The 14,108-nt window shown below is 27.5% G+C and overlaps 1 protein-coding gene and 1 long non-coding RNA gene across 2 annotated transcripts in view; one reads left to right on the top strand and one right to left on the bottom strand.

Moving 5' to 3' along the window:
• LOC127289701 (piwi-like protein Siwi) overlaps positions 1 to 14,108 on the bottom strand; it is a 138,792-nt gene that overhangs the window by 35,293 nt on the left and 89,391 nt on the right. The gene's annotated exons all lie outside the window — the stretch shown is intronic.
• LOC127289716 (uncharacterized) overlaps positions 1 to 14,108 on the top strand; it is a 41,178-nt gene that overhangs the window by 26,442 nt on the left and 628 nt on the right. The gene's annotated exons all lie outside the window — the stretch shown is intronic.

The raw sequence follows: 14,108 nt of genomic DNA, 5'->3' as shown, positions 1-14,108 counted from the left end.
GTAAGATTTAGGGACAAGGAAGACCCGTGATTAAGCCTATAGAGTACAGTTTGTCCTATAGTGTTTTCATTTTTTTTTTTTTTGAGAGAGAGAGAAAGAGAGAGAGAAAATTACATTGTAAACTTAACATCACTGTCGATGAATGTTCCTGGACTCTACTACTAATATGGATGCAGCCGACTTCTTAAGTATCGCTGCCAAATGTTGTGAGGCAATAATAGCCTTCTTTTTGTCTCTGCCAGCTCACCACTCCTCAGATGTTGTTTTAATTTAAGACACCCTCAAATGTCACGAATACACATTCCGTTGCGCACTGTCTCGCGAGAAAACACAACACTTGGCGCACTTCAAGTCACATATATAGCAATACATATATATATTTATTTTGAATAGTAATAATAATAATTCTCCATTTACTTTTATCGATGGTAATTCATTTTCCTTTTAGCAACTCTATTGGGTTACCATTAGATTTGTCTTTTGGCACAATTTCCTCTTTGTTGCCGTTATCCAATCAGCGCAAGTTTGCTGCAAGTTTGCAAAACTTATGCAGCTTCTACGGCTGCGCAATAAATTTTTTAACCTCTCCGAAGCAGGGTGAAATATTTTTTATACTTGTCTAAATCAAATGGCAACAATATTTTCAAAATTTGAGTGATAACTATAACAAAAATTTAAGTGGTATATATCAATATAATGTAAAAATAATCTTTCTTTTAGAAAATTTTTACAGCAAAATTGCAAACTTAAATGGAAGCCTTCCTCCCATAAAAGATAGAGATCCTTTAAAGAATTTGTGAAATAATCATATAATAAACAAAAAGCGAGCCCTTCAGAAGCCTTAGATCAATATCAGGCGCGAATTGGAACGTTTCGTTGGGTAGCGATCGACCCACGACCCGTGACCCAGTGGAACCGCCCGTATTTTATATTATATATATATATATATATAGCAAAGTGGCGCCTTCTAAAGCGAATAATTTTTAATGATAGAAGAAAAATAATAAATAAAAAAAAGATTTTAATACCAAAATTAACTTATTTATATATATTATACACTGAAAAACTTTTGGGGCAGCTGCTCTCCCAATCGAAAAATTTCTATATTCAGTTAACTTCACTCATATAAAAACTCATGATAAATATTGAGTATGAAGTTAACTGAATATAGAAATTTTTCGATTGAGAGAGCAGCTGCCCCAAAAGTTTTTCAGTGTATTTATTATATATATTCTTCTCTAATGCCCGATTTTATTAGTCATGATGATGTGTATATAGTCATTGTTCATGATAAAAATTATATCAAAGAAACCTGACAAACGAATGTCGAGATTAGACAAACACCAGTTAGGTTTCCTTTGAGTCTCTCTATTTTAAAAAAGAAAAAAAAAACACTACACACGTTTCTTTTTAATCCTATACACAGTTGCTTCATAATTTCATTAATTTCCAAATACCCTTGTGCAAATTATCGATTCCTTCCCAAATAGCAAGACTATTTTCAAAAAGTTTGTAGCAAATAAAAAAAAATGTCATTTCATAGCAAATTTCTTGGTTTATTAGTATAATTTTTGAAATTTCACTTGATATTTAACTTTCAATAATAAATAATTGTTAACGTGAATATTCAAATGATGAAATTGAAATACGTTTCGATTAGGAAATTACAAGTTGGAATATATTTTTCCTCAACTAATAATGTAGGTCTGTTTTGATGATTGAGCGCCAGAGTGGAAAATGTCGAGAGTTATATACCACCCAAACTATGTGCACGCGGTTTTTGTGCCACTATGGCACGCTGCCAATTATTGCCCACTATTTATGTCAATAACTGAATAAAAAGTAGTAAATAACCAACAAAGAGAGAGAGAGAGAGAGAGAGAGAGAGAGAGAGAGAGAGAGAGAGAGAGAGAGAGAGAGAGAGAGAGAAAGTATATAATTACGGGATATTGTTAATTTTTTTTGTTTTTAAAAAAAATAAGATAACTGAAATATATCAAAATTGGAATTTTTCAAAAATTTTCAAAATATAACCCTGCGTATTAATAATGAATGGTGCGTCCCATATATACAATTTGCGGAATTATATACCATTGGTGTGTGACATCGATTTGTATAAAAGTTTCGTGAACTTGTTGCGAAATCAAGCCACACAGCTGTTGTACGATATATTTTTAAGCAAGACATCCATCGGTAAAGTATCCGGAATCTGGGCCAGTGACAACACTCTGCGACAACGACTCGTAGTATAAGCAACACATAGAATTTTCTAAGTATAATTTTATTAACCAAATCAGAATTCAGAACTGAATTGCATCTACTTCACTGCAAAAAGAAGTATCTTAATATAAGATGTTTTGGTAGTAACTTTTTAGTTATTTAAAATATCTTAGTTCAAGATGTTAATAGTATCGTCGTCAAAGTGCTTTACATATTTTTGATGAAAAAAATTTTGAGGTTAACTATGGCCTCTTATGTAAGATGCTTAATGTATTTTATATTTTAATAACTTCAAATTCTGACGTATCTTAGAATTTACAAGCATCTTTTTTCTAAACATCTTATGACCCCACAAATATCTTAATTCAATAGTTACTTATAGAAACTTACCGAAGTAACTTACAATTTAAGATAGAAGAAATATTTTCATTTTTGTTAAAACGCAAAAAGCATATTAAATATTAATAAGATACTTTATCAATAATCTTTTTTTAAGGTGGAAGATACTATTTTTCCATATTACATCTTATTTTAAGATACCAAATAAGTCACTTATTTTTGCAGTGAGATTTGACTACTTTTTAACTACCCTGTATAGTACTGTATAGGTCCTCAACTCAATTTTAAAAGTTGTATTAACTACCAAAAAGTAGTTAAAATAACTAAGAATGTAGTTGATATAATAAGATTTTGTAGTTAGTTTTAAATTCTGCGCATTTTTAAGTTAATTGTACTACTAATTTTTAACTTCTTAAGAAATAATGAAATTAACTACACAAACATTGTTAAACTAACTAAGAAAGTAATTGTTTTAACTTCTTTTTACTTAACTATACCCAAAGATAGTTGAAGATTTCGGAAAAATTTTTTTCAGTGTATATACTGAGTGGTGTGTATTCTTTAATCGCACATTTGAAAATGATGTCAATTCCAAAAGAAAAAAGTGTCCTGATGATAATACTCAAATTTTTGAATTATTCAAAATGGTAGATCCAATGTGGATTTTCAGGGATCACTGATTATGAATTTAATATCTGATTCGCAATCAGCGACTCTGAGTAAAGAGTTTTAAGAAAATCTGATAAAATCAAAGAAAATCTGCCATATAATGGATGCGTCATTTGAATTTTGAAAATCGGATGTCAGAGTCCTAATCACAGCGACCTTGATGATATCATGAATTTCAAAAGCGCTAATATTAAGGCAATGTTGCAATTTCACTTAAAATGTGTCAAAAGTCTTTCACGTAGAAAAATAAGTGTATATGCACTTTTAAATAAGTGGTTTTCACTCAAAAATAAGTGAAGTTTCACTTATTTTTAAGTGCATATACACTTATTTTTCTACGTGGAAGACTTTTGACACATTTTAAGTGAAATTTCACTTATTCAGATTTAGAGAGTATAATGCCGAGTGAAATTTTCTGAAATTCAATCTGAAGACAATTGATTAAAAAGAAAATTTGTTTATAACTTATATATATATAATCTTGGGTATTAATTGTGAATATTACATAAAATCTATTTCAAATAAATCTAAAAAAAAAATACAAGTTAACGATATTCGTAAAAAAAAAAATTGCCAAATGACGATATTAAAAAGTGCGGAAAAATATATATAGAAAATAACGGAAATTATAGGTGAATGAGAGAAAAATGGGGATGCATAGAACTGAATTAAAGGATTGGTTGCCGCGTTTTGTGTTAGTCGGATGTCTCACACAGATCGATACCGTAACCTATTAACCCACTGCCTTTACGTGCGCTTGCGCTTATGTATGCGTAGGTGTCGCGGACATACAAAAATGACGTCACAGGATTCGTCGCAACATCCACACTCCAAGGGTGCCTCGATATAATTCCCTCCCCACTTGAAAAAAAGATCTTCCTCTTCCTGATCGTTTTAATACCATATATAATATACCAATATCATTTTTTTTAGCTCCTGGTATATACAAAAAGATAAATTCTCTCTAAATTTGAATCAGTGAAAAAATCACTGGTCTCAAATCAGTCGCGCTAAATTCTAGCTATTTGAATCAGTGGTTTTCACTGACATTTCACCTGGAGAATCAATTACTTTGACTGAAAATCATAGTGAAATGTTACTGATTCAAATATATAGCTAGAATTTAGCGACTGATTTGAGACCAGTGACTTTTTCACTGATTCAAATTTAAATTCATTTTCCTAATAATTAAAATTCTTCACATCCTCCCTCAAGAGAATTGCAAATTTATTCATCTCATTCGTATAAAAATGGGTGAACTCTAATTGGAATATAAAGAAATATAAATATAGTCATACATAGATATATATATAAACAGAAGAAAAAATTTTTATTTTATAACGAAAATTTCAATTTATTATATATATAGACTTAATGGAGGTGCAAAGATCACTATAATAATATAAAAAAAACATTTTTTCAAAATTTTTCGAGGTCACATTTTAATTTTTTTTTGTAGCGTTATACTTTTGACATTTATCACAGGATTTTTACATGAACATGAATTTCAATAAACATATATACACATAACCGCCCGCGCGAAAACGCGCTCAATCGATGCAGCGACTTCAGTAATCATGGACTATCCAGTTGCCGGGGATCAACTGGTTGTTAAAGTTATCCCCCATGGAGAATATATTCTTTTCTTTCGTTTCTTTTCGAGCAAAATTTTCATTTTTTACACGTAAGAAAAATAAACGCGAGCACTAAAAGTATGTATATGTCGCGAGATATTGTTATTAATAATTTTTTTATAGTCACTTTAATATAGCAAAAGTTGTTTCAAAGGAGGAACAATAATAATAATTGCTTCTTCCGCTTTGAAATAACTATGAAAAAATATTTTTATACTATAAAATCTGTAAACTTTTCTAATTCCTTTTTTTTGAAATAAGATAAAATTAAACTCACAAACACACTAAAAAACATATCATTGATTTCAGCCTATTTTTGAGGCTGAATTCAAGGTGCAAACAGAGTCAGACAAACTAGAAAAAGTACATGGGCTTAATTTAAGCTGTAAACAGTTTTGAGATTTTATTCTTACTGTGAATATATAGTTTGTTATATAATTTTGAAATTCCCACCTTCACTACACGAACGGGCATAGTATATGGAAAAAAATTTTCTGTAGAATTTACAGAAACTCCTGCGCCATCTACTGATGTTCCTCCAAATAGAGAAATTTGTAGAATCATTGGCATTAAAATCTGTTAATTCTACAAGTTTGAGCTACAGTTCTTAAAAACTGTTGAGTGACCAAATTATGTATACTATATGGGGATAATATATATTTGGTAGAGTATTTCTTATAGGTTATATTCTCCTCCGAATACATTAAATTCGCGGAACATTATTGTATAAATTAGTATAACTTCTATGTAAATAAATTCATCCTTCAATAATTTTCTAACAAAAAAAAATGAGGAGCAAGTTTTCAAAACTTATGATAAATCCACTTTTTCTTATGTCGAGAAATTGAAACAAACGACTTTTCTCACTTAATCACTACAGTTAATTTTAAAATAAAAAATTTCTAATAATTTATTTCTATAATAATGTTTATATACTTAAGACGTTTCCGTTTTTAATTAAACTTTCTTGCCGACACTATGATAATAATAAAAACACTAAATTCGCCTTAACCTCTCGCACTCAATCGTACTCAGCCTTAGTCGAATCACTGCATTGTTTTCGCGCATGCGTTAAATCCTTACAGAAAATATCTGTAGAATTAACAGATTTAGGAACATGTAAAATCTTCAAATCGATGTTAAAGAATTAACAGAAAATTTTTTTCCGTGTACAAAATCTTATTATATCAACTATATATTCTTAGTTATTTTAACTACTTTTTAGTAGTTAATACAACTTTTAAAATTGAGTTGAGGACCTATACAGTACTATACAGGGTACTTAAAAAGTAGTCAAATCTACTACTTATTTTTTTGAGTGTAACAATGTTAAGCTTGAAATTTGATGTCGATTTCTCATACCTTCCCTTCCACATTTTGGTACTTTCTAAATTTGAATTAGTTAAAAGTAACTAATTATTAGTAAAAACATGGCACACACTGCAAAAATAAGTGACTTATTTGGTATCTTAAAATAAGATGTAATATGGAAAAATAATATCTTCCATCTTAAAAAAAGATATTTTGTAAAGTATCTTATTAATATTTAATATGCTTTTTGCGTTTTAACAAAAATGAAAATATTTCTTCCATCTTAAATTGTAAGTTACTTCGGTAAGTTTCTATAAGTAACTTGAATTAAGATATTTGTGGGGTCATAAGATGTTTAGAAAAACGATGCTTGTAAATTCTAAGATACGTCAGAATTTGAAGTTACTAAAATATAAAATACATTATAAGCATCTTACATAAGAGGCCATAGTTAACCTCAAAATTTTTTTCATCAAAAATATGTAAAGCACTTTGGCGAAGATACTATTAACATCTTAAACTAAGATATTTTAAATAACTAAACAGTTACTACCAAAACATCTTAAAAATGACTACCAAAACATCTTATATTAAGATACTTCTTTTTGCAGTGTAAGAAGTTAAAAATTAGTAGTACAATTAACTTAAAAATGTAGTTAGAATTTAAAACTAACTACAAAATCTTATTATATCAACTACATTCTTAGTTATTTTAACTACTTTTTAGCAGTTAATACAACTTTTAAAATTGAGTTGAGGACCTATACAGTACTATACAGGGTAGTTAAAAAGTAGTCAAATCTACTACTTATTTTTTTTGAGTGTAACAATGTTAAGCTTGAAATTTGATGTCGATTTCTCATACCTTCTCTTCCCCATTTTGGTACTTTCTAAATTTGAATTAGTTAAAAGTACACGGAAAAAAAGAAAAAGTAACTTTTACTACTTTAAAAGTAAAATTGGACCTGTCCGAAATGCGCATCTCTGGCAACTTTTACTCCAAAAATAGTAAAATTTACTTCAGAAATAGTAAAAATTACTACGGAAACAGTAAAATTTACTACAGAAATAGTCAATTTTACTATTTTTCGAGTAAAAGTTGCCAGAGATGCGCAGAAACTTCGGACAGGTCCAATTTTACTTTTAAAGTAGTAAAAGTTACTTTATTCGTTTTTCCATTTTTCTCCGTGTAATTAATTATTAGTAAAATCATGGCACATTTTTTTCTTCAGTAATTAGTTAAAAATAACTAATTATATATAATAGTCAAAAAATAACAGACTGAGAAAATAGTCAAATTTCATTCATTTTCAAGAATCAATAGAAAGTTTAACTAAAATTTGTACTAATTCAAATTTATAGAGTTCGCTAGTCTTTTTTTTAAACATTACAAACAATTCATTTTAGTAATAAATAAATAAAATTTACTGAATAAAAAAGTAAATTGCTTTTTGTTTAATATTACTTTACTTTTTTGTATAATTTTACATTATAATAGAAAGTAGAGTCGAATAATAATAATAATAATAATAATAATAATAATAATAATAATAATAATAATAATAATAATAATAATAATAATAATAATAATAATAAGAGACATTGATAAAGAGTAGAATGTAAAATACATTTAATAATAGTGAGATTTGAGGTGACAAAAATATCGTGCGTTATTAATAGTACCTCAAGTATAAGAGAGTAAAGGGAGAGAGGAGTTTAGAAATGAGTGGGTGTGGAGGGTATGAAGGAGGAACTACTCAAGTTTTAAGTAAAAAAATAAAAGAAGGAAGTTACAGTTGTGAAGGACTATAGAGGAGAGGTACACGCTGCAATCAATGAGACTTCCCCAAATAGAAAAAGATAAGTGTGTACCACGGGCATGCGTGAACGTTGCAATGAAAACGCCCCAGTTTACTTTCTTTCCAACAAAAATATAACAATTACCTTTCTTATATTCTTAAAGAAAATTTAATTTACTTTAAAAAAAAAAAGTTTTAATTCCTCCCCTCACACCTTTCTGCCTTCAATAAAAGTATTGGATTGCTCTCGCTATCATCACCTTATATTTTGTAAAAATTATCGCACTAAATAGAAAAATTTGTTTCCACAAAATACAAAATACATTTTTTAATTTTATTATTTCAAAATAAAGAAATAGGACTTTTTTTGGAATAAAAGATTATTTTTTTGGCCTACAGTAATTTTTTGACAAATAATGAATATTTTCTCCAGCTGGGTTTTCCTGTATATATATATTATATTGCTGGGGCGAAGCTCCTCCTATATAACTGGAATTCTAGGTCACCGATAAACGTGACCGCACAAAAATTATTTCCCACACTAATTACATTTTTTTTTGTTTTTAAATAAATATATAAGCAAATTTATTTTACTGTCCAAGTAAAAAAAATTTAGTTTGTTTAAAATAAAGTTTAACAAAAACAAATTTTCCTTTTACAGTACAATAATTAAATAAAACTTAAATATTTAAGGGTTTTTTGGTAATGTAAATTAATTATGGATTCGCTATTAAAAAAAGCAAAAAAAAAAATATATTTTTCAAAAAATGGATTATTTTTACGTGTATCAAAAAGATGTCGAGCGAGCGTTTATTTTGTGTGTAGGAAAATGTACAACCTTGGCATTTAAGTGGATCTTCAATAGTTAAGAGTTGTTGGAAAAGATAACACGCACCTGTATCGCATCTATATTCAAATATATATATATATGTGAGCGTTAAGCTGTAAACACCTATTTTAACGTGGAAAATATTTCGACACTATATATTGTATAATTTTTTTTTTCTTTTCAATAGATTAAAATAAGCAAAATTGGATTAAAATTTTGCTTATTTTGATACCAAAATAGATTAAAATAAGCAAAATTGGATTAAAATAAGAAGCGTTGCAGCTTATTTTAATGCCTTTTAATTTTCTGTGATAGTACTATATAATTAATTAATTCTGCGATTTTTAATTTGTTTTCAAATATTGTACTTTTTTATATTAGTAATTGTTATTTCTAATTTAATATTAAAATAATTAAAAAAAAAAAATCCTTGACACACAAACAAAAATTGCTCGAAGCTGCGCTAAATTATTTTAATTACTTATATATATTTAACACGTGAAAATTAATTTCGAAATTAGATCGTGAAATTAAATATAGCGTGTAAAGAGACAAAAAAAGTCTTTTTTTTTTATGTTTTGACAATTAAAATGACAAATGAAAGATGAATTTTAATTTTCAATATTCAATGTGTAAACACAGTAGTGGCAAAACTAAATTGGAATTTCATAAATACTAGGGAATGGACATCTTCTGCCTTCTGACGTAACCGTTGACGTCACTAGATCCGTCGCATAGCAACTCCTGTATAAATCCCGTACTCAGCGCGTTCATAGACACAAACAATACACACACACACACATTTCAATATATATATATGTATACACAAAAAATTACTCTACAATGATGCTGATATTATGTAAAATCCCCCCCCCACCCTCCGTTTTTTTAATACCGAATTGTTGAATAAGTTTTTATAGAGAATAATTATCGATAACAGATAATAATAAGAAAGCAAATGCTATGCAAAAATATTATGCAATTCTTGTTAGAAAAAAAAAAAATTCATTTAATAGCGATTTTTGAATTTGGCGGGAAATTTAAGTTTCCTATTATATATTTAAAACAAATAACGAATCTTTTTATAAAAAATAATATAATTCAATATGGGATATTGACGTCAATTTCAGAAAAAAAAAAAAATAAGCAGGGGATGTTATTTATAGAATACTGCGTAATATTGAATTTTCAAATAAATTAGAAAATATTACAATTTTTTGGGGAAAAGTATGGTGAGGGGAGGGGGCAAGAAAAAAAAAACCATCGTATTATCAAAATTTAAATGTTAATTGTGATTTTCAAAGCGGAGATGGGGGTATAGTGGGCTTATCAAATACAGATAGAGAAAAAAAAGGGGGGGGGGAGGGGACAGGGAGAATTGCGTAATGCAGAATATATAGAATGCTGAGCTCCCGAGAGAAGAGAGATGGGGTCCAGGAGCTCTATCGACCGACTTTCCTCATCCAGTATCCCAGCTACAAGAGCCGTGCTACTTTTACGACTGAATTTCATCTTTCATCCCTTTTTTAAACACTTTTATCAAATTAAAAAAAATTTCCCCACATTCAATATATAATATATATTATTATATATTTTTAAGATACACTTCGATATTAATGGAACTTTTTAAAGAGATTTATAATATGTCATATGATAAATTACCCCACAGTATAGTAAATTTTACATGGGAGAAAAAAGATTTCTTTTATAAAGTAACTTTTACTACTTTCAGAGTAAAACTGGACCAACTCGAAGTTTCTGCGCATCTCTGGCAATTTTTACTTCAAAAATAGTAAAATTTACTCTAGAAATAGTAAAACTTACTACGGAAACAGTAAAATTTACTACAGAAATAATAAAATTTTACCATTTTTGGATGTAAAAATTGCCAGAGATGCGCAGAAACTTCGAGTTGGTCCAGTTTTACTCTGAAAGTATAGTAAAAATTACTTTTTCTTTTTCTCCGTGTATTTAATTTTTGTTTTTAATTTATAGAAAAAATTATACACGAAAATATACACTGCAAAAAGTTTGGTATCTTCTTGGTATCTTAAAACAAGATGTTAAGACGGAAATGGTAACTTCCATTCGCTTCCATCTTAGAATAAGATGTTAATTTTAATATTTAGATATGCTTTATTCCTATTATAACATCTTAAAATAAGACACTTTAAATAACTAAAAAGTTACTACCAAAACGTCTTAAAAATGACTACCAAAACATATCTTATATTAAGACACTTCTTTTTGCAGTGTAGTACATTTTTTTTCTTCTGTAGTTCACAGAAAATTAAAAGGCATTAAAATAAGCTGCAACGCTTCTTATTTTAATCCAGTTTTGCTTATTTTAATACCAAAATGGATTAAAATAAGCAAAATTAGATTAAAATAAGAAGCGTTGCAGCTTATTTTAATGCCTTTTAATTTTCTGTGTTACTATACGCATTATATGGGACAAATTACTCAACATTATGATAAAGTTTATATACTATACGTTAGTTTCTGTATTGTAAAGAACAAATTTGACACTAAAGTAAATTATACTATATATGGTAAATTTAACATTTCTAAAGACCTTTCAATATAACTATAATACCTTTGGTTTTTTAAATTACGATACATATATTATAATCTAATAAAGAAAAAATTCAAACATATTTAAAGTAATAACACAGAAAATTAAAAGGCATTAAAATAAGCTGCAACGCTTCTTATTTTAATCCAATTTTGCTTATTTTAATCTATTTTGGTATTAAAATAAGCAAAATTGGATTAAAATAAGAAGCGTTGCAGCTTATTTTAATGCCTTTTAATTTTCTGTGAAGTATAAATTATATGGGGCATTCTATTTTAAAATTATACCCCTAGTAAACAATTGACAATATAAGACATTTTTTAAATAATTATTTCTCCCATTTAATTAAATCAAATTACTTTTGCAATGAGTGGTTTCGAAAGAGAAATTTCTAAACTTTACAAATTGTAAAAAAATTTTTTCAAAAAAACATTTAAATAGTATAAAAAATTTAGTTTGAAGGTTAAACTTGTAAATATCTCAAAACACGTTGTCTCCGATTTTGACAAAATCTATGTCAAAAGAAAGCTTAAATATTCTCACAGAAAAATAAAAGACATTAAAATAAGCTGCAACGCTTCTTATTTTAATCCAATTTTGCTTATTTTAATACCAAAATGGATTAAAATAAGCAAAATTGGATTAAAATAAGAAGCGTTGCAGCTTATTTTAATGCCTTTTAATTTTCTGTGCTATTTTTTATTTCCGTAAAGTTTATAATGGACATTTTCGAGAATTTCCAGAAATTAATTAAAATTCTCAAATGTTTCGGAGGTTAAAAAGGATTGAAATTTGTATATGAATATGGAGAACCATTTCTTTAAGAGCGGATTTTGTTTTTTAAATTTAATTTCCATTAACCTTACATTATTACATCATTTTGACATTAGAGAAAAAAAATATTGTAAACAATAAATATATTGTTCTTTAGCTATTTGCAATTAAAAATTTTTCAAATTTAAAAAAATTATTAAGATTAAAATTGAAGTTTTAAAATTTATTTATTTAAAAATTTCATAAAAACAAATGCCGCTGTATTTGAACAGAGGTTCTCTATATTCATGCAAATTTCAACCCTTTTTAACCTTTGAAATGTCTGAGAATTTTAATTAATTTCTCCAAATCCTCGAAAATGTCCATTATAAACTTTATGGAAATAAAAAATAGAATATTTAAGCTTTCTTTTGACACAGATTTTGTCAAAATCGGAGACAACGTGTTTTGAGATATTTATAAGTTTAACCTTCAAACTAAATTTTTTATGCTAATTAAACATTTTTTTAAAAAATTTTTTTTACAATAATAAAGTTTAGAAATTTCTCTTTCGAAACCACTCATTGCAAAAGTAATTTGATTTAATTAAATGGGAAAAATAATTATTTAAAAAATGTCTTATATTGTCAATTGTTTACTAGGGGTATAATTTTAAAATAGAATGCCCCATATATATATTAGTAGTCCTGAAGGTATATAGTGAAATCGATAAATTTTTTTAGTATTTGTAGTCGAGCCCTTCTGTCCTTAATTTGGTAAATCAATATATTGCATCGAAAGGGCAAGGGAGAATTATATACGTATATGTATATAAATAGGAATTCGTGAAAGCCAAATGTCATTAAACAAGTTGAAAAAATTTGTATATTTCCATTAGTGTAAAGAGATTATGTTTAGAAAAAAGAAAAAAAAAAAAAAAGAAACAAACATCCAGAGGGTATATAAATATATATATATATACCTATATATATAATAGGTATAGAAGTAAAGGCTGGGCCTGCAGGGTAGTTATGACGCGAGCGTAACCTTGGCAACTTGCTCCGTATCCTTTATTCCCCTTCTTCGGATGCAAGTGGACCAAAAGTAGAGCAGATAATATTGATAAATGAGCTTTAGTTCTCCTAATTCCAATATATACTGTCAGTATAAATATCATACATATAAGGTCTAATCTGCAGAAAAGTCATTTTCATCAAAAGTGTATGATATACACTGCAAAAAGAAGTATCGATGTTTTGGTAGTCATTTTTAAGATGTTTGTTAGTAACTTTTTAGTTATTTGAAATATCTTAGTTTAAGATATTAATAGTATCTTTGCCAAAGTGCTTCACATATTTTTGATGAAAAAAAATTTTGAGATTAACTACGACCTCTTCTGTAAGATGTTTAATGTATTTTATATTTTAGTATAACTTCAAATTCTGACGTATATCTTAGAATTTACTCTCTAAATGTGAATTAGTAAAAATGTTTACTAATTTGAATTAGTGACTCACTTTTTGCTTCTAAATTAGTGAAATTTTACTAATTATTAGTAACTTTTACAAACAATTAGTAAAATTTAACTAATTCTAAAGCAAAAAGTGAGTCACTAATTTAAATTAGTAAATATTTTTACTAATTCAGATTTAGAGTGTATACAAGCATCTTTTTTCCAAACATCTTATGACTCCACAAATATCTTAATTCAAGTTACTTATAGAAACTTACCAAAGTAATTTACATTTTAAGATATGGAAGAAATATTTTCATTTTTGTTAAAACGCAAAAAGCATCTTAAATATTAATATAAGATACTTTACAAAATATCTTTTTTTAAGATAGAACACGGAGAAAAAGAAAAAGTAATTTTTACTACTTTCAGAGTAAAACTGGACCAACTCGAAGTTTCTGCGCATCTCTGGCAATTTTTACTCCAAAAATAGTAAAATTTATTATTTCTGTAGTAAATTTTACTG

This window comes from Leptopilina boulardi, unplaced genomic scaffold (genome assembly GCF_019393585.1).
Source record: "Leptopilina boulardi isolate dan_hultmark-lab unplaced genomic scaffold, ZJU_Lbou_2.1 LbouV2_5, whole genome shotgun sequence".
NCBI lineage: Eukaryota > Metazoa > Arthropoda > Insecta > Hymenoptera > Figitidae > Leptopilina > Leptopilina boulardi.
The sequence above is the reverse complement of the archived record's forward strand: the minus strand, read 5'-3'. Positions and strand labels throughout refer to the sequence as shown.